The sequence below is a fragment of the Hemiscyllium ocellatum genome, chromosome 27 (assembly GCF_020745735.1).
Source record: "Hemiscyllium ocellatum isolate sHemOce1 chromosome 27, sHemOce1.pat.X.cur, whole genome shotgun sequence".
Lineage (NCBI taxonomy): Eukaryota > Metazoa > Chordata > Chondrichthyes > Orectolobiformes > Hemiscylliidae > Hemiscyllium > Hemiscyllium ocellatum.
The window spans coordinates 519,752-545,521 of NC_083427.1; the positions used below are offsets into that span (position 1 = coordinate 519,752).

Consider the following 25,770-nt stretch of genomic DNA (forward strand, 5'->3'; position numbering starts at 1 on the left):
GGGGAAGGATTTCAGAGTAAATACCATGGCTACAAGAGCAGGTCAGAGGCTGGGAATCCTGCAGCAAGTAGCTCACCTCCTGACTCTTCCCCCAGTAGCCTGTCTCATCATGGACAAACTACAATTCAGGAGTGCAATGGAATACTCCCCACTTGCGTGGATGGGTGCAGCTCCGACAACACTCAAAAAAATTGACACCATCTGTCTCCAAGCAGCTCCCCACCCCCACCCCAATCCCAAACTTGTTGTGAGCCATTCCTTCAGGGTTGCTGGGGTCAAAATCCTTGGACTCCCTCCCTAGTGGGACACTGTGTGGGGTGTCCCTCCACCAAATTGGAGGGGACGGTGGTAGCAGTGCAGTGGTTGGAGAAGGTGGCTCACCACCGCATGCCCAACAGGTTGGCATAGTGGGTCATTGATCATGGTGGGTCAGCATGGACGAGTTAGACCCTTTGGTCTCACTCATTTGTGCCGACCAGATATCCTCAATTCATCTCGTCCCATTTGGCCCATACCCATCCAGATGCCTTTTAAAATGTTCCAATCGTACCACTTCCTCTGGCAGCTCAATCCAAACACGCACCACCCTGTGTGTGAAAAAGTTGATCCTCAGGTCCTTTTTAAACCTTTCCCCTCTCACCTTAAACCTAAGCCCTGTAGTTCTGGCAGCCTGGCCCCCCCCAGCCTCGAGGTGATTCCAGAGCGGTGAAGCCCAGCACCATCTGCAGTCACATGGGGTGGACTGGGTTTGAAGGAATGCTGTTCTGATCTTTTTATATCTCAATATTTTAATTTAGTCTATAATGTTAGACTTTTTATTTGTCTAAAGTTTTTTCTGAAGAGTTTGTACTGAAGAATCTGCACTTGGGTGCCGTAAGTGGCAACTTATAAACTCGTGCGAGTACGTGTGACAATAAAGCCAATTCTAATTTTCCTTTCCCTTTCATCTTCAACGTAGGTGCTACAGCTTTAGGCTCCCCCAGCCTGGGAAAAAGACAGTGACTATTCACCCTATTCATGCTCCTCGTGATTTTATAAACCTCGATCAGGTCATCCCTCAGCCTCTGACATTTCAGGGAAAAACAGCCCCAGCCTGTTCAGCCTCTCCCTTTAGCTCAAACCCTCCAGTCCTGAAAAATCTTTTCTGCACCCTGCCAAAGCCAACTTTTTTGAAAAATTAATGGCACTAAGTAATGGCAGCACAGTGGCTCATTGGTTAGCATGGGAGTCTTACCGTTCCAGGGATCTGGGTTCAATTCCAGCCTCAGGCGACTATCCAAGTGGAGTTTGCACTTTCTCCCGTGTCTGCGTGAGTTTCCACCTGGTGTTCCAGTTTCTTCCCATGGTCCATTTGCTAAGATTTGCTTTCTGAAGACGCAGCACCTCATATTTATCTAAATTAAACTCCATCTGCCACTTCTCAGCCCATTGGCCCATCTGATCAAAATCCCCTTGTAATCGGAGATAACCCTCTTTGCTGTCCACTACATCTTCAATTTTGGTGTCATCAGCAAACTTACTAACTGTACATTAATGACAAAAAGTAGTGGACCCAGCACCGATCCTTGTGGCACTCTGCCGGTTACAGGCCTCCAGTCTGAAAAACAACCCTAATGGGAAGGTCCAAGGGAGTAATGCTGAACAGAGGGACCTGGGAGTGCAGGTTCATAGCTCCTTGAAAGTGGAGTCGCAGGTAGATAGGATAGTGAAGGCGGCGTTTGGTATGCTTTCCTTTGTTGGTCAGAGTATTGAGTACAGGAATTGGGAGGTCATGTTGTGGCCGTACAGGGTATCAGGCAAAAGTAGGTTCTGCAGATGCTGGAGATGAGAGTCAACAGTGGAGTGGTGTGGGAAAAGCACAGTCATCATCCTTCCTGATGAAGGGCTTTTGCCCAAAACATTGAATCTCTTACTCCTCGGATGCTGCCTGACCTGCTGTGCTTTTCCAGCACCACTCTAATCTGTACAAGACATTGATTAGGCTACTTTTGGAATATTACGTGCAATTCTGGTCTCCTTCCTATCGGAAGGATGTTGTGAAACTTGAAAGGGTTCAGAAAGGATTTACAAGGATGTTGCCAGGGTCAGAGAATTTGACTTATAGGGGGAGGCTGAACAGGCTGGGGCTGTTTTCCCTGGAGGAACTTTCAAAAGTTGATCGGAGTAGACTGTTTGTCGGTAAAGGGACGACTGCCAAGTGGGAGGCTTTCATAAGTGAGACAAAGAGAGTTTAAAGGCATTACGTTCCTGTTAGAGTGTGAAGGGCAAGGCAGGTAAGAGTCAGGAACAAAGAATGAATAAAGATATAGGGGCTCTGGTGAAGAATAGGGAGTTTGTATATTAGGTATAGACAACTGGGATCAAGTGAATCTCCGAAAGACTATAAAGTGTCATGCTTAAGAGGGAAATCAAGAGGCCAAAAAGGGGATATGAAATAGCTTTGGCAGATGAAGTTAAGGATAATCCAAAGATATTCTACATTGTGGAGGATGAGATTTATGAATACTTGGAAGTGTATGGCAAAATAGGGCATGGATTCATCAAGGGGAGGTCATGCCTGACAAAGCTGCTGGAATTCTTTGAGGAAGTAACGAGTAGGTTAGAACAAGGAGAGTCAATGGATGTTATCTACCTGGACTTCAAGAAGGCCTTTGACAAGGTGCTGCACAGGAGGCTGCTGGGTAAGAGAAGTTGTCAGAAGCCAGGTGCTAGCATGGGTTAGAAGCTTGGCTGTCTGGCAGAAGGCAGAGAGCGGGGAGAAGACGGCCCTTCAGAGGATGGCAGCCGGTGACAAGTGGTGTTCTGCAAGGCTCGGTGTTAGGGCCTCAATTTTTCACTCTATACATTAACAATCCAGATGAAGGAACTGAGGGCATCCGGGCTAAGTTTGCAGATGATACAAAGATATGTCGAGGGGCAGGTAGCATTGAGGAGGCAGGGAGGCTGCAGAAGGATTTGGACAGGTTAGGAGAGTGCGCAAAGAAGTGGCAGACGGAGTACAATGTGGGAAAGTGTGAAGTGATGCACTTCGTTAGGAAGAATAAAGGCATGGACCATATTGTAAATGGGGAGAAAATGTAGAAATCTGATTCTACAGATTTCTAGAATCTTTGATTCTAGAGGCTTTGGTGTCCAAGTCCAGGATTCTCTCAAGGTAAACTTGCAGGTTGAGTCAGTAGTTAGGAAGGCAATTACAACAATGGCATTTATTTTGATCAGACTTGAATATAAAAGCAGGGATGTACTTCGGAGGCTCTGGTCAGGCCACAATTGAAGTAATGTGTGCAGTTTTGGGCCCCATATCTCAGGATGGATGGACTGGCCCTGGAGTGTGTTCAGAGAAAGTTCATGAGAATGGTTCCGGGAAAAAAAAACAGCTTAACGTATGAGGAACATTTGAGGACTCTGGGTCTAGACTTGAAGTTTAGATGGATGAGGGGGGATCTAATTGAAACATACAGAATATGAAATGGCCTGGACAGCTTAGATGTTGGGAAGAGGTTTCCATTAGTAGGGGAAACCAGGACCCGAGGGCGAAGCCTTAGAGTAAAGGGAAAGCCTTTCAGAATGAAGATAGGGGAAACTTCTTCATTCAGAGTGGTGAATCTATGGAATTCATTGCCACAGAAGGCCGTGGAGGCCAGGGCACTGAGGGTATTTAAGACGGAAATAGATAGGTTCTTGAGTATCAAGGGTTACCAGGAGAAAGCGGAGGAAGGGGATTGAGAAACTTGTCAGCCATGATTAAATGGCAGAGCAGACTCAATGGGCTGAATGGCCTAATTTCTGCTCCTGTGTTTTATGGTCTTACAAGTACATCAGTCGCAAAAGTTTGACTCGGAAAAGGATAGGGCACCTTAAAAATTAGGTGAGGATATCGACGTGTAGAATCTTAGGAGATGGGAGAGATACTAAACAAATAATTCACGTCAATTTCTACTGTGGAGAAAGAAATGAAGGCTAGGGAACTTCTGGAAATAAATACTGATGTCTTGAAAACAGTCCACTGCAGAAGGTGCTGGAGGTCTTTTAAAAACCCATAAAAGTGGATAAATTATCCTGGAAATTTATCTCCAGGATCAAGTGTATCCTAGGACGTTAAGGAAACTTAGGGATGCAGAGATAGATAAATATCTCTCACTAGCAGAGATATTTGTATTAGCTACTGAAAGGGGGGAGGTGCTGGAGGACTGGAGGGTGGCTAATGTTGTGCCTTTATTTAAGAAAGGTTGTAAAGAATAAATATTGACTGGGAACACTATAGTACGAGTACTATAGATGGGTCAGTTTTTGTCCAGTGTGTGCAGGAGGGCTTCCTGACACAGTATGTAGACAGGCCGACAAGGGGCGAAGCCACATTAGATTTGATACTGGGTAATGAGCCCAGCCAGGTGTTAGACTTGGAAGTAGGTGAGCACTTTAGTGATAGCAATCACAATTCTGTTATGTTTCCTTTAGTGATAGAAAGGGATAGGTGTATACCACTGGGCAAGAGTTACAGCTGGGGGAAAGGCAATTACGATGTGATTAGACAAGATTTAGGAAGCATAGGATGGGGAAGGAAACTGCATGGGATGGGCACATTAGAAATGTGGAGCTTATTCAAGGAAAAGCTCCTGAATGTCCTAGATAAGTATGTACTTGTCAGGCAGGGAGGAAGCTGTAGAGTGCGGGAGCCGTGGTTTACAAATGAAGTGGAATCTCTGGTCGAGAGGAATATGAAGGCTTATGTTAGGATGAGATGTGAAAGCTGTTAGGGTGCTGGAGGGTTACAAGGTAGCCAAGAAAGACCTAAAGAGGGAGCTCAGAAGAGCCAGGAGGAGACATGAGAAGTTGTTGGCGGATAGGATCAGGGTAAAACCTAAGGCTTTCTATAGGTATTTAAGGAATAAAAGAATGACGAGAGTAAGATTAGGGCCAATCAAGTATAGTAGTGGGAAGTTGTGTGTGAGTCAGAGGAGATAGGGGAAGCACTAAATGAATATTTTTCGACAGTATTCACTCTAGAAAACAACAATGTTGTCAAGGAGAATGCTGCGATACAGGCTACTAGACTCGGTGGGATTGAGGTTCACAAGGAAGAGGTATTAGAAATCCTGCAAAGCGTGAAAATAGATAGGTCCCCTGGGCCGGATGGGATTTATCCTAGGATCCTCTGGGAAGCCAGGGAGGAGATTGCCGAGCCTTTGGCTTTGATCTTTAAATCGTCATTGTCTACAGGAATAGTGCCAGAAGACTGGAGGGTAGCAAATGTGGTTCCCCTGTTCAAGAAGGGGAGTAGAGACAACCCTGGTAATTATAGACCAGTGAGCCCTACTTCAGTTGTTGGTAAAGTGTTGGAAAAGGTCATAAGAGATAGGATTTATAATCAGCTAGAAAAGAATGATTTGATTAGGGATAGTCAGCACGGTTTTGTGAAGGGTAGGTCATGCCTCACAAACCTTATTGAGTTCTTTGAGAAGGTGACCAAACAGGGAGATGAGAGTAAACCGGTAGTTGTGGTGTATATGGATTTCAGCAAGGCGTTCGATAAGGTTCCCCACAGTAGGTTATTGTACAAAGTGCAGAGGAATGGGATTGTGGGAGATTTAGCAGTTTGGATCAGTAATTGGCTTGCTGAAAGAAGACAGAGGGTAGCGGGAAATGTTCATCCTGGAGCCCAGTTACGAGTGACGTACCGCAAGGATCGGTGTTGGGTCCACTGCTGTTCGTCATTTTTATATATGACCTGGATGAGGGCGTAGAAGGGTGAGTTAGTAAATTTGCAGACGACACTAAGGTTGGTGGAGTTGTGGATAGTGACGAAGGATGCTGTAGGTCACAGAGAGACATAGATAAGCTGCAGAGCTGGGCTGAGAGGTGGCAAATGGAGTTTAATGCGGACAAGTGTGAGGTGATTTACTTCGGTCGGAGTAACCGGAATGCAAAGTACTGGGCTAATGGTAAGATTCTTGGTAGTGTAGATGAGCAGAGAGATCTCAGTGTTCAGGTACACAGATCCTTGAAAGTTGCCACCCAGGTTGACAGGGTTGTTAAGAAGGTTTAGTGTTTTAGCTTTTATTAATAGAGGGATCGAGTTCTGGAACCATGAGGTTATGCTACAGCTGTACAAAACTCTGGTGCAGCCACACTTGGAGTATTGTGTACAGTTCTGGTCACTGCATTATAAGAAGGATGTGGAAGCTTTGGAAAGGGTGCAGAAGAGATTTACTAGGATGTTGCCTGATATGGAGGGAAGGTCTTACGAGGAAAGGCTGAGGGACTTGAGGCTGTTTTCGTTAGAGAGAAGAAGGTTGAGAGGTGACTTAATAGAGACATATAAGATAATTAGAGGGTTAGATAGGGTGGACAGGGAGAGCCTTTTTTCAAGTATGGGGACGGCGAGCACGAGGGGTGTAGCTTTAAATTGAGGGGTATAGAAAAAGGACAGATGTCAGAGGTAGTTTCTTTACTCAGAGAATAATAAGGGTATGGAATGCTTTGCCTGCAACAGTAGTAGATTCGCCAAGTTTAAGTACATTTAAGTTGTCATTGTACAAGCATATGGATGTACATGGAATAGTGTAGGTTAGATGGACTTCAGATTGGTACGACAGGTCGGTGCAACATCGAGGGCCAAAGGGCCTGTACTGCGCTGTCATGTTCTATGTTCTAAGACTGAGAATTACAGACCTGTCTGACATCAGTTGGGGGGAGTGAGTTGATGGTGAGGATTGAGAGATAGGACTTACATGATTTTAAAGAGGCAAGTTCTGATTAGGGACAGTCAGCATGACTTTGTGCTTGGGAAATAGTGTCGCACAAACTTGACTGAATTTTCTTTTGAGGACTTAAGCCAAAAGATTAATAAGAGCAGACTGGTAGATGTTGTTTACATGTTTAACAACATTCTGCATGGTGGACTCATTAGTAAAATTAGATCACATGGGTTTCAGGGAGAGCTTACCAACTGGAAACAAAATTGGCTTGACGGTTGGAGACAGAGTGTGGTCGAGCCTTATTTTTAAAACTGGAAGCCTGTGACCAGTGATGTTCCAAAGGGATCGCGGCTGGGTCTGCTTTAGTTTGCCAGTGAAATAAATGATTTGGATGAGAATTGAGGAGACACATTTGTTTTTAAGATTAGATTAGATTTCCTACAGTATGGCCGTACAAGTCCACACTGACCCTCCGAACAGTAACCCAACCAGACCCATTCCCATATTCACCCCTGACTACAGGCAGTTTAGCATGGCCAATCCACCCTAACCTGCACATCTTTGGATTGTGGGAGGAAACTGGAGCACCCGGAGGAAACCCATACAGACACGGGGAGACTGTGCAAACTCCACACAGTCAGTCACCCAAGGCAGGAATCAAACCTGGGTCCCTGGCACTGTGAGGCAGTGGTGCTAACCACTGAGCCACCACGCCGCCCCATGGTTAGTAAGTCTGCAGATGACACCAAGATTGGTGATGTAATTGACAGTGAAGCAAGATCTCTAAGGTTACAAAGGGATCTTGATCAAATGGCAGTGGGCTGGGAGTGGCTTTTGGAGTTTAATTTGGATAAATGTGAGGTACTGCATTTTGGGAAAACAAACTGGGGGAAGGACTTGTCCAATTAATGGTAGGGTCCTGGGTAGTGTTGTTGAACAGAGAGACCAATGGAGCCAGGTACATAGTACTTCTGAAAATTGTGTCACAGGTAGACAGGGTGGTTAAGAAGGCACACTCACCTTCATTGCTTTGACTATTGAGTATAGGAGTTAGGATGTGTTGCTGGAAAAGTACAGCAGGTGCGCTTTTCCAGCAACACATTTTCAGCTCTGATCTCCAGCACCTGCAGTCCTCACTTTCTCCTATAGGAATTAGGATGTCTTGTTGAGGTTATCCAGGATGTTGGGGAGGCCACTTTTGGAATACTGTGTACAGTTGTGGTCGCTCTGCTATTGTAAGTCTCCTTCCAAACACCAAACCCAATGAAGATTCACCATTACCTCCACAGTAAAGCTTCTTGCTCAGGCAGACTTAGCTGCAACCAGTTTCCTTCCAGTGAATTCCTGCATTGGTGAGGGCTTCTTCTGGAGTACCGTGTCCAGTTCCAGTCACCCTGTTATAGGAAGGATATTGTTAAATGGGAGAAGGTTCAGAAAAGATTTATTATGATGTTGCTGGGACTTTGAGTTGTGAGGAGAGGCTTGGGACTTTTTTAACTGGAACGTAGGAGGTTGGGGGGAGTGACCTTATAGAGCTTTATAAAATCACGAGGGACAGAGAAAAGGTGAATCGCAAAGATTTTTTTCTCCCTAAGTTAAGGGAATTAAAAACAAGGGGCATCTCATTAAAGTGAGAGGAGAAAGATTTGAAAGGGTCCGAGGGGCAACTTTTTCACATGCTTTGTGTGTGGGGAATGAACTGCCAGGGGAAGTGGTAAATGCAGGTACAGTTACAACATTTAAAAGACATTTGGATAGATGCATCAAGAGGAAAGTTTTGGAGGGATATGGGCCAGGAGCAGGCAGGTGGGACCAGTTTAGTTTGGGAAACTTAGTCGGCATGGCCGGGTTGGACTAATGGGTTTGTTTCCATGCTGTATGACCACAGACTCTACAAGGGGTAATGTCCTCGCTGAATCCAACCAATCAGCTCTGCTCATATTAGTTCTCGTTCTTCTGAACTTCAATAGTTAAAAGGCACAACCTGTCCAACCTTTCCTCATCAAATGACCTCTTCATCTCAGAAATGAGTCCAGTGAACCTGCTTCGAATGCAATTATACCTTTTTTTCCAAATAAGCAAACCAAAATTGTGTGTGCAATTCCAGCAAAGTAAAGACAAGATGTAGCCAAACAACTTGTACTTTTCTCTCCTTCCCGTATTCAGCATTATACTTATGTGATGAAGTTGAAAGAGTGTATCGTCACTTTAAGAGGTGCCTTTTCGGAGTTGAGGGGTTGCAACAGCACAGGTATCGGTGACTAGCTGAAAGGTGCAGAGAGAATGCTGAGAATCGATAATATGTGCCCTTCAGCATGGGGTTGTGTTTTAATGTTAAGGCAAGTGGATTTGAATTGAAGCAATTCACTCAAATTATGCCCTTACCAAACATCAATTGAATTTGAATTCGATTGGTCCAATGTTGCCAATACAATGGGAGGGTACAAGTCGTTGGGGTGTTAAGGGCATTTGAAAATTGGTCCGAGCTAACTGCCCACTGAACATGAGAATACATGTAATCTGAAAGGGCTCTCAACGCTCTCAAAGAAACTCCACTATTAAAAGGGACCAAGGCAATTTATCGCTGAAAAATACTCGCAGTAAAAAGACGACAGCCGGAAAGACAAGACAGAAGGAAGACACAGCATAAGAAATGGTATGGACTTTGAGAGATTAAATTTATTTAATGTTTGGTCATTTCATTACTGGAGCAGCATTCTAATAGGGTTGGGGTCAGATAGCGATTGGTTAAGGAAAAGGGGGCTCGGGTTTGTTCATAGTTTTTAACTAGCGTTCACTGTTAGAGCTAGGAAAATAAATTATTATTTTTTTTCTTTAAGGAGTGGAAATGAGGGGTTTTCTTTCATTCAGTCACCCTTTTAGCAGATTATGAGGGGAAGCTAGCGTTTCTGGGTGCTTTAGTTTTAATTAGCAGAGGGGTTCCACCTCTGCGCCATAACACTTACCTGGGTTTAAAGTTGCAGTTAAGAAACCAGAAAAGTTTCAACATGCTCTCGAAAATGCAGATACAGCTGCAGCGTTTCGAAGACAGGTAGGTGAATAGGAAAGCTTTAGAGGGATATGTGCCAAATGCAGGCAAGGACTAGGTTAGCTTGGGAAACTTACTTAGCGAGGATGTGTGGGACCAAAGGGTCTGTTTTCCACAATGTATGAATCCACGTGATCTCACCAATGTCCTGGACAGCTGCAATGAAACTTCTTTTCCCCCCATGTTCCACTGCCCTTGCAATAAATGCCAAAATCCTGTTTGCCACCCTTATCACTTATTACACCTGCGCGCTAACCTTTCGTGATTCATGAACCAGGATGCCCAGATCCTGTTGTACCACAGTATACTGCAAATCTCTCCCTTCAAGTAGCATACTGAGTTTCTATTCTTTCTGTCAAAGTTCAACAAGCTCATTTTATACAGTTAACTCCTTGTTAATGGGCACACAACCAACCCAGAGTGCTTTGCCAACCAGAATCTCCGATATGCTCCTGATACACCACTGTGGCCACATAATATATTGGTGTTATATCAGTATTGCGGGAAAGAAAGTAACATATTGTTGAAGGTTTTCATCTTATGCAAGGACAAGAAAAAGACTGATTCCTGGGATGGCAGTACAGATGTACGAAGACAGACTGGACTGGTTAAGACTGCATGCTCTAGAGTTAAGTAGAATTGGGGGGGGAAAGAGGGGAGGGGGCTGGTGGTGGTGGTGGTGTATATCAGAAACCTCTACAATTCTAACGTGACACAGTAATTGCAGGATGTTCCGGATGACCGGGATGGCCAGAACCAGTCGAAGGACGTTAAGTAGGTCATTTGGGACTGTGATGAGGAGAGATTTCTTCACCCAGAGACTGGGTGAGGCCATAGGTTTCTCTGCCTCAGAGAGCAGTTAAAAGCCAAAACGTTGAATGTCTTCAAGAAGGTGTTAGATATAGACCTTGGGGCTAAAAGGCTCAAGGAGTATGGGCTGAAAACAATCAAAGGGTGCTGAGTTCAATTGTCAGCCATGGTCACATTGAATGGTAGATGTGAGGTCTTGCATTTTGGAAAGTCAAACCGAGACAAGAGTTTCATGGTGAACGGTCGGGCCTTAAGGGGTGTAGTGGGACAGAGGGACCTTGGAGTTTGGGTGCACATTCTCTGAAAGTGGAGACACAGGTAGACAGGGCAGTGATGAAGGCTTCAGGCACACTGGCCTTCATCAGTCAGGGAACTGAGTATAGAAGCTGGGAAGTTATGTTGCAGTTGTACAGGACATTGGTGAGGCCGCACTTGGAGTATCGTGTTCAGTTTTGGTCACCTTGCTATAGGAGGGATGTTATTAAACTGGAAAGAGTGCAGAAGAAATTTCCAAGCATGTTCCCAGGATTCGACGGTCTGAGTTATAGGGAGAGGTTGGACAAGTGAGGACTTTTCTCTTTAGAGTGTAGGAGACTGAGGGGGGGAAACCTTATAAAGGTGCATAAAATCATGAGAGGCATGGATAGGATGAATGCACTCAGTCATTTAACACAGGGTAATCACAGACTCAAAGGCACCAGTTTAAAGTTAGAGGGGAAAGATAAAAGGGAACTTGAAGGGCAACTTGTTTTTACAGAGGGTGGGATGCATATGGAATGAGTTGCCAGCAGAAGTTGTTGAGGCAGGCACATGAACAATATTTAAAAGGCATTTGGACAAATGCATGGATAGGAAAGGTTTAGAAGGATATGGGCCATGTGCAGGGAAATGGGGGTAGTGTCGATAGACATTTAGGTCAGCATGGACCAGTTTGGGCCAAAGGGCCTGACTCTCTGAATAGAAGTAGTCTGAATGGGTATGGTCAAGCTCTCGGAGAACTAAGAATTTTAGGTTCTTAGGTTTTCAGTAGCAGTTGCTGCAGTACATCTCTCGCTGCTACGCTCTCCATGAGTTTTCCCATGGTGCTTTTTCTCTTGGGCCGCTGGAGTTGCAAGTGGGACAATCTGTTTTCTGAATTTGCCTTTTGCCAAGGTGTAGATCAGAGTGGGGCTGGAAAAGCACAGCAGGTCAGGCAGCATTCGAGGAGCAGGAAAATCAACATTTCGGGCAAAAAAACCCTTCATCAAGAATGGTAAGGTATGTTTATGGGATGTGACTATATTGAAACAGTGAAATAGTAACAGTTCCTGTACCTATTATTTTGTGAAGCACTTCCGGTGGCATTACAGCTAAACCAATTCTTTTCTTTTATCTTTCATTGTATTTTAATTGTAGTTTTTGAATAATTGAGTTTTGCTCAGCGTTGTGTAGCTTGTCCAATCGAATTGCATCTGGAATGTAACACCTTACATTGACCTTCAAAATAGGAAAAAGTTAGCTTAACTTAACATATTTTGAGGGGGTCTGGTCTGGTCTGGTCCATAACTCAGAGCAGGCTGAAAACCCTTTTCCTGTTCTTATTTTCTAAGTTTCTATTAGAAATACCAATGAAAATGAAAAAAAACATTTTGCACACAGTGTTAAAATATCATGCTGATTATCATAGATTCCCTACTGTGTGGAAACAGGCCCTTTGGCCTAACAAGTCCACACCACCCTCTGAAGAGTAACCCACCCAGACCCATTCCCCTACCCTATTACTCTACATTTATCCCTGACTAATACACCTAGCCCGCACATCCCAGAACACTATGGGCAATTTAGTATGGTCAATTCACCCTAACCTGCACATCTTTGGAGCACCTAGAGGAAACCCATGCATACATCGGGGGAGAGAGTGCAAAACTCCACACAGACAGTCGCCTGAGGCACTGAGAGGCAGCTGTATGAACCACTGTGCTGCTCCAATAAAAGTTCCCATCTCCTGGAGGCTAGGTGAAGACACTAACCATAATGCTAACGAGTAAGCACTGTCGATTAGAGTCATAGAGATGTACAGCATGGAAACAGACCCTTTAGTCCAACTCATCCATGCCAACTAGATATGTGAACCCAATCTAGTCCCACCTGCCAGCACCCGGCCCATATCCCTCCAAACCCTTCCTATTCATATACTCATTCAAATGCCTCTTAAATGTTGCAATTGTACCAGCCTCCACCAGTTTCTCTGGCAGCTCATTCCATACACGTACCACCCTCTGCATGAAAAAAGTAGTCCCTTCGATCTCTTTTATATCTTTGCCTGCTCACACTAAACCTATGCCCTCTAGTTCTGGACTCCTCCACCTAGGGAAAATACTTTGTCTAGTTATCCTATCCATGCCCCTCATAATTTTATAAACTTCTATAAGGTCACCCCTCAGCCTCCGATGCTCCAGGGAAAACAGCCCCAGCCTGTTCAGCCTCTCCCTGTAGCTCAGATCCTCCAACCCTGGCAACATCCTTGTAAATCTTTTCTGAACCCTTTCAAGTTTCACAACATCTTTCCAATAGGAAGGAGACCAGAATTGCACGCAATATTCCAACAATGGCCTAACCTATGTCCCGTACAGCAGCAACATGACCTCCCAACCCCTGTACTCAATACGCTGACCAATAAAGGAAAGCATACAAAACGCCTTCTTCACTATCCTATCTACCTGTGACTCCACTTTCAAGGTGCTATGAACCTGCACTCCAAGGTCTCTTTGTTCAGCAACACTCCCTGCGACCTTACCATTAAGTGTATATGTCCTGCTAAGATTTACTTTCCCAAAATGCAACATCTCAAATTTATCTGAATTAAACTCCATCTGTCACTCCTGAGCCCAGTAGCCCATCTGATCAAGATCACTCTGTAATCCGAGGTAACCTTCTTCACTGTCCTCTACACCTCCAATTTTGGCATCATCTGCAAACTTACTAACTATACCTCATGCTCACATTCAAATCATTTATATAAACTGATAAAAAGTAGTGGACACAGCACTGATCCTTGTGGTACTCCATTGGTCACAGGTCTCCAGTCTGAAACACAACCCTCCACCACCACCCTCTTTTCCACTTTTGAGCCAGTTCTGTATCCAAATCTAACCTTTCTAATCAATTAGTCTCCCATGGGGTACCTTGTAGAATGCCTTACTGAAGTCCATACAGATCACGTCTACCACTCTGCCCTAATCAATCCTCTTTGTTACTTCTTCAAAAAAAAACTCAATCAAGTTTGTGAGACATGATTTCCCATGCACAAATCCATGTTGACTATCCCTACTCAGCCCTTGCCTTTCCAAATATATGTATATCCTGTCCCTCAGGATTCCCTCCAACAACTTGCCCACCACCGATGTCAGGCTCACTGGTCTATCGTTCCCTGGCTTGTCCTTACCACCCTTTTTAAATAGTGGCACCACATTTGCCAACCTCCAGTCTTCCGGCACCTCACCTGTGACTATCAATGATACAAATATCTCAGCAAGTGGCCCAGCAATCACTTCTCTAGCTTCCCAGAGTTCTAGGGTACACCTGATCAGGTCCTGGGGATTTATCCACCTTTATACATTTTAAGACAACCAGCACCACCTGCCCTGTAATATGGACACGTTTCAAGATGTCACCATCTATTTCCCCACATTCTATATCTTACATGTTCTTCTCCACAGTAAACACTGATGCAAAATACTTGTTTTGTATCTGCCCCATCTCCTGCAGCTCCACACAAAGGGCGCCTTGCTGATCTTTGAAGGGGCCCGATTCTCTCCAGAGTTACCCCCTTGTCTTTAGTATATTTGCAAAACCCCTTTGGATTTTCCTCATCCTTTTTTCCAAAAGCTATCTCATGTCCCCTTTGTTGCCCTCCTGATTTCCCTCTTCAGTATACTCCTACTGCCTTTATACTCTTCACTCGATCTATCCTGTCTATACTTGACATATGCTTCCTTCTTTTTCTTAACCAAACCCTCAATTTCTCTAGTCATCCAGCATTCCCTATACCTAACGACCTTTCCTGTAAATTCAGAATGGTAGCAGTATCACCACGGATATGTTTGGGTGACTGATAGTTAATTGCTGAGCTTTGTTTAGATTGAAACCAGGCAGGTTGAGTGTGATTAGTCATGACATTGCGCTGTGGAATAAACCAGGGAATGGTTTATATACTGCCTTTGTCCCATTGAAACAGGTGCAGTGTGTGTAAGTGCTGTTTCTGCCTGTTGAGAACAGGGTCCTGTGGATTAACACATGCAAGTGTGCCAAATCGCCAGCCCAAGTGACAATCTTAAATTGGTAGTTGCCATAACTTGTAGCACAATCAGGAGTAACCAGCAAATAGTACACCCACAGAATTCCAACTGGGAAAAAAAATGGGATGAGATTAATTTCGGATAAATGTAGATGATAAACATTACTCTTTCTTCTCAATAAACCACGCCATTACCATAGGAACAGGTCACCATCATGTAGGCCAGAGGCTTCAGTCAGGACACATGCGCCGCCATGTTGATTGATGGGCGGGGATTCAGGGTCAGCGGTTCCCAACTTTGGTCTTGAACCCTGGGAGGCACTCCTCATTTCCAATTCAGTCCATTCTCACTCTGCTCCTTGACACAGATACATACAATAGGCAGTTAGAGTTGTAAGGCATGGAATCTCAGTCCAACTCATCCATGCCAACCAGATATCCTAAATTAATTGAGTTCCATTTGCCAGCACCTTGGCCCATATCCCTCTAAACTCTTCCAATTCATGCCTTCCCATCCAGATACCTTTTAAATATTGTAATTGCACCAGACTCCACCACTTCCTCTGGCAACTCATTCCATACACACACCATCCTCTGCGTGAAAAAGTTGCCCCATCATTCCCTTTTATATGTTTTTCCCTCTCACCTTCAACTTATGCCTTCTAGTTTTGGACAGACCTACTCTGGGGAAAAGACCTTTGCTATTCACCCTATTTATGCCCCTTGTGATTTTATATAGAAGGTCACCTCTAAGCTTCCAGTGCTCCAGGGAAATTAACCCCAGCCTTCTCAGCCTCTCTATAGCTCAACCCCGCATTCCTGGCAACATCCTTGTAAGTCTTTTCTGCACCCTTTACTTTCTGTAAAAAGGACATCGCATAATTAAGATATGGTGCAATGGGGAATGACGAATGCAGTTAAAGCACAGGCCAGTCCTGATCCCACTAAGAGGGCAAGAGAGGGTCTTAATGGTTTCCTCTCTGTGTGCCTGTTGAACTTTTTAATTCATTCCTTTATTTTCCTAGTTTTAACTATGAAAGACTTTAATGCAAACCATTATCTATTTCTTTACTTATCTATTATTCTGAAAAGCAATGCTTAACTTGTTAACTCTTGTTTCTTAGTACCTTGTACCTAAGCATTAGGTACCGGAGATAGCACCATGTGCGGTGACACTGCACACTTTTCAATGCACTCCCATACCTCTGCTCTTGTGTACACGTGAGAATCAAATCTCAATCTAAAATCTATGGCCTGGTTCACATGCAGCAAATGGCATTTGAATGGCCAGGGTTTGCTGTCCCATTAAATTGTCACTTCATTGCCATCACCTTTGGCACAGTAAGGACTGCAAAGGATGAGAGTGTGTGTAAGTGTGAGTGTGAGTGTGAGTGTGTGTGCAAAGGTGAACCCAGATTGACAAAGATGTTCCTTCCTGGGCTCTGGGACCAGTGTTGGAGGACAGCTGACCCTGAAGCCCAGCCCACCAATCGTCCCTGGAATGTTGGCGGAGGTGCACAAGACCCAGGCCCCCCCCACAGCCGCAATGACTGAACCAGAAGAGGCGGGAACAACTGCAAGGGATTTATTGATGGTGGGACGTCCAGGCAAAGAGGGTGGTGGAAAATGCGTCGATTCTGTGGTGGACCAAGGATGAAGATAGTTTGGGTTGGATGGGATGTGGCTGATTTAAAATTAAGCAAACCTCACAAGCTGGTTGGTGGGGGGAAGAGGATGGCACATCCAGTGATGAGGGGGTCAGTCATAGAGAGATATACAGCACAGAAGCAGACTCTGCGGTCATGCTGACCAGATATCCGAAATTAATCCAATCCCATTTGCCAGCACTTGGCCCATGTCCCTCTAAACCCTTCCTATTCATATACCCATCCAGGTGCCTTTTTAATGTTGCAATTGTACCAGCGTCCACCACATCCTCTGGCAGCTCATTCCATACACGTACCACCCTGTGTGAAAAAGTTGCCCCTTAGGTCTCTTTTATATCTTTCCCCTCTCACCCTAAACCTATGCCCCTCTAGTTCTGGACTCCCCCACCCCAGGGAAAAGACTGTCTGTTTACTTTATCCATGCCCCTCATGATTTTATAAACCTCTATAAAGCCACCCCTCAGTCCCCAACGCTCCAGGGAATTTAGCCCCCAGTGTATTCAGCCTCTCCCCACAGCTCAAACCCGCCAACCCTGGCAACACGCTTTTCTGAAGCTTTTCAAGTTTCACAATATCCTTCAGACTCCTGAAGAATGGGGCAAGGCAATACCCTCAATGAGGAGGGAGGTTGTCAGAGTGGGTTCATAAGGGTTGGGGGAAACTTCTGCAGGAACTCAACTTGCCTTCTAAGAATTTTTACCCTGTACCTGTGGTGACAACATTGTACAGAACCTGTTTTTTTTAAAAACAGGGTCAGAGAGGGGGAGAATTTTAGGTGGTAAGCTGAAACAAACATTTGACTGATTCTATCCATCAGAACTTGCTCATCCAACCTCCTGACAAATCAAACCGCCACACCAATGAGAGAACCCTTGCTTCTAACGATCTGATATACGAGTGGTAACTTTTAAAAGGTTGAAAGAGCTGGCAGCATGGTGGCTCACCGTGCCAGGGACCCGGGTTCGATTTCAGCCTCGGGTGACTGTGTGGAGTTTGCACATTCTGCCCATATCTGCGTGGATTTCCTCTAGCTTCCTCCCACAGTCCAAAGATGTGCAGGTTAGGTGGATTACTGGTGCTAAATTGCCCGTAATGTCCAGGGATATGCAGGCTAGCTGGATTAGCAATGGGAAATGCATAGTCATAGGGATGTGGCGTGGAGGAGGTGGTCAGTGTGGAGTCGCTGGGCCAAAAGGCCGGTTTCCACCCTAGAGGGATTCTAGGATTCTATGACTTCACACTGAGGAGGTTGTCATTCAGTTTCTCTCGCTGTGTGACGAGATTTCAACAGTTGTTCAACCTACTGTGCCACGGGATTCCACTCACACAGAAGCTGTTCCCCTGCTCCCAGTGTGGGAAGTACTCAGTCAGTTCGCTGCTCCATGCATACACCAGCGAGTTCAGAAGAAGAACGGGATCTGCATCACGTTGTTGTCGAGTCCATTCGTCACATCCAGGGCAGAACCCTGCCTCATTCTGATAGCTGGCTCTGACTCTGCTTCTGTTAATGAGGCTCAATAAGTGACCTGGAAATCAATAATCTCGCTCTGTTCAATAAATCAACTGTGTTTGACGATGCGTGTGCCAAATCCTTGTTGTCTCTCAGGTTAGTCGAGAGCTTTGCACTTGCCTGACTAGCTGTTTTGTGCACCTTTTCAGGCTGTTAGAAATCTTGTGGAATCCTTGGCTTTATTGACAGAGACGACAAACAGAAAATCAAGGGAGTCACTCTGAACCTTTGCGATGTTGTGGCTTCCTGTCAGCTGGGCATATTCTGTCCAAATGCAGGTGCTACAGTTTCAGAAAGATGTGAAGGCAGTAGAGAGTGTCCATAGAGAGACACAGCAGGGAAACAGACCCTTCGGTCCAATCTGTTTGTGCCAACCAGACATCCCAAACTGACTGGCTACCATTTGCCAACATGTGACCCATATCCCTCTAAACCATTCCGATTCACACACCCATCCACATGCCTTGTAATTGTACCAGCTTCCAACCACTTGCTCATGCCATACACACACCACCCTTGGAGTGAAAAAGGTACCCTTCAACTCCTTTTCAAATCTTTCCCCTCTCACCTTAAATCTATGCCCGTGAATTTTGGACTCCCCTATCCTGGAAAAAAGACCTTGTCTGTTCACCCTATCCATGCCCTCCATGATTTTGTAAACCTCTCTGAGGTCACCCCTTGGCCTCCGATGCTCCAGGGGTAAAAGCCCTTAGCTTACTCAGCCTCTCCATAAAGTTCAAACCCTCCAGTCCTGGCAACATCCTGGTTAATATTTTCTGAACCCTCTCCAATTTAAGAATATCCTTCCTCTAGCAGCGTGACCAGAACTGTACACAATACTCCAAAAGTGGCCTCACCAACATCCTGTACAAGTGCAACATGACATCCCAACTTCTATACTCAGTGGTCTGAGCAATGAAGGCAAGCTTGCTAAATGCCTTCTTAACCACCCTATCTCCCTGTTGTGCAGATTTCAAAGAATGAAGTACCTGAACCCCCAGGTCTCTTTGTTCAGCAACACTCCCTAAGAGACCTACCATTAACTGTACAAGTCTTCCCCTGGTTTGCCTTAGCAACAGCATAACACCTTAAATTGGTGTAAATTAAGCTCCATCTGCCACTCCTGGGTGCACCGGGTCAAGAAAACGAATCATGGGAACTCAGGGACGAGGACCTTCAGATATGTGGATGGATTGGAGAAGCTGGTGGGGATCGCCTTGGAGAAGATTTGGCTAAGGAGGTCTGGATGAAGCAGACGGAGAGAAACTGCTCCCAGCGGTGGAGACCATCAGGACGCTGAGGGTAATGCTCAGAGGTGATTGACAAAAGGAAGTGGCGTGAGAGATAGCCGTTTTCACACAGCGAGCGGGCCGGGAATGGAATGCACAGTCAGGGAGGGTGTTCGAGGGCAATACAACCATGGCTTTCCCAAGAGGACTGGATAAGTATCTGAAGAAGAAACATACGCAGGACCCATGAGCTCAGGGCAGGGGAGTAGGGTTGCTCCAGGAGCACCAGCAATGAATACAATGGGCCAAACATTTGCTAGTACGATCTTAGGATGATGGGTGATGACAGAATGGTTGAGTGACTAGATTATTCTGCTATTGGCATGATATTGTGAAACTTGAAAGGGTTTATAAAAGATTTACAAGGATGTTGCCAGGGTTGTAGGGTTTGAGCTATAGGGAGAAGGCTGAATAGACTAGAATTATTTTCTTTGGAGAGTCGGATCCTGAGGTTTATAAAATCATGAGGGGCATAGATAGGGTGAACAGACAAGGTCTTTTTCCTCCGCAGGGTGGGGGAGTCCAAAATTAGAGGGGGCATAGGTTTCAGGTGAGGAGAATGATTTAAAAGGAACAACTTTTTCATGCAGAGGATGGTGTGTATGGAATGAGCTGCCAGAGAAAGTGGTGGAGGCTGGTACAATTACACCATTTGAAAGGCATCTGGATGGGTATATGACTAGGAAGGGTTTGGAGGGATATGGGCAAAATGCTGGCAAATGGGATGGGATTAATTTGGGATATCTGGTTGGCATGGACGAATTGAACCGAAGGTTCTATTTCCGTGCTGTGCATCTCTATGACTCTAGTTCTCCAGGAGCCCAGGTTACTGTTCTGGGTTCGGATCCCATGATGGTGAAACTGGAACTCAGTCTACATCTGGAATAAAAGGTGAGCATCAAGGCAACCATATAATTGCTGTTGACGGTCCTTTTGGGAAAGGAAATCTGTGGCCTACATGTGACCCCAGATTCTCAATCACCGCTGGACTCCTAACTGCTCTCTGAAATGGCCAAGCGAGTTCAGGGCAATTAGGGAGAAGATCTCATTAACCTTGAACTGGTCCAGTGAAGCGTGAAAAGGTCCCTTTGACCTTGAACAGGTCCATTTAGCAGTGAACTTTTCCCATGAAGTAGTGTCAACCAAAATGAACATGGCCATGTATGTGGGCTGCTGATGCTCAGTGCATTTAACATTCCGTGTAAACTTGACCCAGTTAAGCATAGTTACAACATTCCGGGTGTTCACGATCAGCTCAGCACTGTCACCTTTGAATTGTCACTGCACTAATAATGATGAACCCCGGGCTAAATTGTTCTGTGGACAAATTAGAAATTGCCTGAGAAATTCAGCAGCTATGGCAGAATCTGTGGAGAGAAAGCAGTTAACTTTGCTTTGTCTCAATAGAGTCAAGATTAGAGTGGTGCTGGAAAAGCACAGCAGGTCAGGCTTCCTGATGAAGGGCTTTTATCCGAAACGTCGATTTTTCCTGCTCCTCAGATACTGCCTGACCCTGCTGTGCTTTTCTAGCACCACTCTAATCATGACTCTAACCTCCAGCATCTGCAGTACCCACTTCTGCCTTTGTCTCAATAGATGCTGCCCAAACCTACCGAATTTTTCCTGCAATTTGTGTTTTTTGTTTTAGATCTTCAGAACCTGCAGTTTTGTTTTTTTTAAAAATTGTTCTGTGGAAACGATTCATGGCAGATGGTGAAATCTGAATTCAATAAAATCCTGGAACTAAAAAGCAAGCCTATTAAGACCATAAGAGAGAGGTGCAGAATTAGGCTATTCTGCCCAAAGAGCCTGCTCCACCATGCAATCACGACTGATTCGTTTCTCAACCCTATTCTCCTGTCCTCTCAGTGTAACCCTTAATCTCCTTACAAACCACAAACCTACGTATCTGTCTTAAATGCCCTCAAAGAGTTAGCCTCCACAGCCCTCTGCAGCAATGAGTTCTACAGAGTCACCACCCTCTGGCTGAAGAAATTCTTCCGTATCCGAGTTCTAAAGGGTGGTCCCTTCGCTCTGAGGTTGTGGCCAACTTCAGTTCTTGGTCTCACCTAAGAGTGGATTCACCTTCTTTGCACCCACTCCATCCAGGCCTCTCATCCTCTAAACTCCAACAAGTGCAGACCCAGAGTCCACAACTGCTCCTCATATGAGGAGCCCTTCATTCCCAAGACCATTCTTGTAAACCTCCTCTAGAGATCCTCCAATGTCAACACATCCTCCCTTTGATACAGGGTCCAACACTGCTCACAATTTTACCAAATGCGATCTGACCAGAGCCTTGTACTTGCTGAGGCTGTACATTCCTGCTGCTGTGTTGTAGCTATCTGCATTAGCTGTGCTAACTGCCAACTGAACCTGCATGTTAATTAACCTTAAAAGGGACTAGTTTATTAGAATAGATTATAAGCCCACACCGACCGTCCGAAGAGCAACCCACCCAGACCCATTCTCCTACATCTAACACTATGGGCAATTTAGCATGGCCAATTCACCTGACCTGCACATTTTTGGGAGGAAACCGGAGCACCGGGAGGAAACCCACACAGACACGGGGAAAGTGTGCAAACTCCACACAGACAGTTGCCTGAGGCTGGAATTGAACCTGGGTCTCTGGCGCTAACCACTGTGCCACCGTGCCACCCATAGTTTGGGTACATTGTTGGTGTGGACTGATTGGACCAAAGGGTTAGTTTCCATGCTGCATGATTCCATGTAACCACTGCTGATTATCATAAAAACACATCTGGTTCAGTGATGTCCTTTTGGGAAGTAGATTTACTGTCCTTACCCTGACTGGCCTAGGTTTGATTCCAGATCCACAGTAATGTGGTTGACTCTTAACTGCTCTTTGGGGAATAAGTACTGGCCCAATGCTCATGTCTCAATGACTCCTGCCCAGTGGCCCTAAGTTCGGTGGTCATGAAGTGCTTTGAAAGGCTAGTCATGGCATTAATCAACTCCAGCCTCCCTGCTGTTCTTGACCCACTCCAATTTGCCTATCGGACTATTGGATAACTTGCCCTTCACTCCTCCCTAGAACACCTTGACACCAAGAATAGCTACGTAAGAATTCTACTCATTGACAACAGTTCAACCTTCAACACTATTATCCCCTCGAGACTGATTACTAAACTGAGTCTGAGGTCACTAAGCCCCACTCTCTGCAACTGGATCCTCAGTTTCCTGACCCACAGACCACAATCAGTGAAGACTGGGGACAATATTTCATCCTCACTAACACTCACCACTGGAGCCCCTCAGGGGTGCTTACTCAGCCCCCCACTGCGTACACCCAGACTAATGCCATTTACAAGTCCGTGGATGACACCACCGTAGTCGGTTGAATTTCAGATGGCGACGAAACAGACTACAGACAGGAGGTGGAAAACCTGGAAAAATGGTGCACTGAGAACAAGCTAGTTCTTAATGTCGGCAAAACCAAAGGAACTCATTATTGACTTTCAGCAGGATGTTACTCATGCCCCCTACACACTAACAGCACAGAGGTGGAACGAGTGGAGAGTCAAGCTCCTGTGGGTGGTCGTCCACAACAAACTTTCTTGGACTCTTCATGTGGACGCACTGGTTACAAAGGCCCAGCAACGTCTCTTCTTCCTCAGGCACCTAAGGAAATTTGGTGTGATGGCGAATACCCTAACCAACTTGTATAGGTGCGCCAGAGAGCATTCTGTCTGGATGTATCACTACCTGATATGGCAACTGTACCATTCAAGATCAGAGACGGTTACAGAGAGTGATGAACACGGCCCGGACAGTCACAAAGGCCAACCTCCCATCTATAGAATCCATCTCCCAGGCCCGCTGTCAAGGAATTCAATTCAATAATTTAGGATATCTGTCAGCATGGATGAGTTGGACCGAAGATTCTGTTTCCATGCCGTACAACCCCAAGATTCTATCTATCCTATATTCACATATAGGTCCAAAGTTTCCCATCGGTGGTCTCAAATGTACCACTTGTTAAAACCTCCACCTTGAAAAGTGCTAACTTATTCATCATCAGTTCGCACTGGCTTATGTGAGAGGTACAGGGAGATCTCCGTTGGCCACAGTTAACAAAGGACTCATGGTGGGGAATGAGAATCGGCATCATTTGTTTTTTTCCCTCAATTTTTGACCCAATGACTCTTGTACATTGGTAGCTGAGCACGACTGTTCTTGTCCACGTCCATGTGGCTAGCAAGTGACCACCCCCAAAATGAAATTTTTCCATCTGTGGGCCTGAACATCTGTGGTGGGGACTCTATCATCAAGGATGGAGGACAACTGATGTGTTGACGCTGCGGCTTTAAGAGGCTAGTTTGTCATGTTGCTTTAGAGGAGAGGTTTTCAGGCAGAGGTGAGGAGCAGTCTACCAGACCCACTTCTGTAAACAGCTTGTGCAGCTTTGGTTTTTATTAAGAAGTTGGAACAATAGAAGCAGCTCCAACTCCCACTGAACCGGGATCTTTAGGTTAACTTTCAGTAGTCGCTGTTAGGGTCTTGAAGGAGTGAAAGCTGTTTTTTTTTCCTCTCTCTCGGTTACAGCCAAAAGCTTGGAGGGAGGGGGGAGTCTCTCTGCCTGCTACGGAAGATGCAGTTGAGATAATCTGTTTTTGGGATTTGCCTTTATCCAAGGGTTTATGGGCTGTTACTATATTAGAACAGTTAATTAGTATGTTTCCAATAAAGGTAAGTTATTCCAATTCCTTCTTTGTTTTGTTGTACTTTAACTATAGCAGATGAATAAAGTGTGTTTTACTTTTAATCTGATAACTTGACCAATCAAATTGCATCTGGAAGGCAACATCGTACATTTACTTTTAAAGGAAGAAAAAGTTAGGGTTTACCTTAATTTTTTTTAGGGTGTTCGGTCTGGTTTATAAAAGTGAACACCTTAATATTTTTAAGTTAATCAGGCAGAGCCAAAATGGATTTATGAGCAGTAGTTATGCCCGACAAAGCTCGTTGAATGATTTGAAGAGGTGCCTAAGATAATAGTTAAGAGGACATCCAATGATGCTATTTATACGAATTTCCATTTGATAAAGTTGCACATAGAAGAGTGATAGCTAAGGTATGTGCCCACAGAATCCAGGGATTTGTGTTAGTGCCTCAATTATTCACATTAGAGTAACAGACCTTTGCGGTTAGGGCATACAAAAATGAACAACCAAGGGCTGGTGGGCCTCATCGCATTCTAAAGGTTACACTCTGCAGCACACAGTAAAGGCTGAAAATGCCAGGAAAACCAACCTGTGTGTTTGAGGAGCAGGAATGGGAATGAGCTCCATTTAAAAAAAACACACAACAGCAGGTGATAGCCCAACAGGTTTATTTGGGAGTACTATCTTTTGGACCGCTGCTCCTTCATCAGATTGCTGTGGAGCAGGATCATAAAACATAATTTACATTAAAAGATTACAGCATCGTACAACGAAACGATATGTTGAACAAACCTTGATTGCTGTTCAGTCTTTCATCTTTTAGATTAAAGGTTGCAGGTTTTGGTTCATTAGTGTGTAAAATCCATAACTCATTTCAAGTCACATACTTGAGGTAACTAAGAAGATTTTATTTTAAAAACGCATCTCACATCAGACAATGCATTAAAGCAGTTCTGGGCTTTACGTATTAATGAACCGAAATCTGCAACCCATTCTAAAAGATGGGAGACTGAACAGCAATCCAATATATGGTTTCAGTTGCAAGACACTGTGATCTGTAGCTAAAAATTCTGCGTTTTATGATCTCGCCCCACCTGATGAAGGAGCAGCGCTCCGATATCCAGTACTTGCAATAAGCCTGTTGGAGTATAACCTGATGCTGGGTGATTGTTAACATTACCCAGCCCAGTCCAGCACCAACACCTCCACTCCACTGAAAACAATGATGCTGCCTCCTGGGGAACTCAGGCACCACACCACGAAGCCCCGCCCACCCATTGTCCCTGGAACGAGGGGATGGCGTCGGTGGCGCATGCGCCTACACATCACCCACGCGGCCCCCAAGATGGCGGCCGGTTGCTGGAGTAACGCGAGCCGCCAGCCTCTCCAGCCCGCGCAACGCGTGTCGATAAAGCGAGAGTTGGATTTGTACTTGGAATCGGAGAAACTCCTGTCCTGTCGTGTCGTGTCGTCTCGGTTGCTGCCTTTTCCTTTCTTCGGAAATCCCACCCCCTCCTCCACAAACAAGCGTGACAGCCGGGCGATGAAGCGGTACGATTAACGGCAAAGCTCGCCGAACAGGAAGCGGATGTGTCGTCAGGTCAATGCCCCGCCCCTTTATGTCACCAGGCTGCACGTGACAGGGCTGTGATGACGTTAAAGATAGGCAGGACAATGGGAGCGGACACATGGTCCTCCAACCAATAACAGATGCCCGCCGGATTATTGTCAGATAAGGCGGCCAATCGCGAGTAGGCCCGCTTGTTTCACCCCGACCAATCAC

The 25,770-nt window shown here is 45.3% G+C and overlaps 1 protein-coding gene across 6 annotated transcripts in view; it reads right to left on the bottom strand.

Annotated features, from left to right (window-relative positions):
- LOC132828668 (zinc finger protein 239-like) overlaps positions 1-25,770 on the bottom strand; it is a 55,202-nt gene that overhangs the window by 20,590 nt on the left and 8,842 nt on the right. The window contains exons 1-3 of one of the 6 annotated variants that reach the window (XM_060845725.1): positions 25,420-25,582; positions 15,029-15,191; positions 7,980-8,092 (exon numbers count right to left, since the gene is read on the bottom strand). The gene's annotated coding sequence lies outside the window, so the exon portion shown is untranslated. Of the gene's footprint in view, positions 1-7,718; positions 7,761-7,979; positions 8,093-15,028; positions 15,192-25,419; positions 25,583-25,770 lie in introns of those variants that run through there. The other 5 variants (XM_060845727.1, XM_060845728.1, XM_060845731.1 and 2 more) reach the window with 5 other exon arrangements.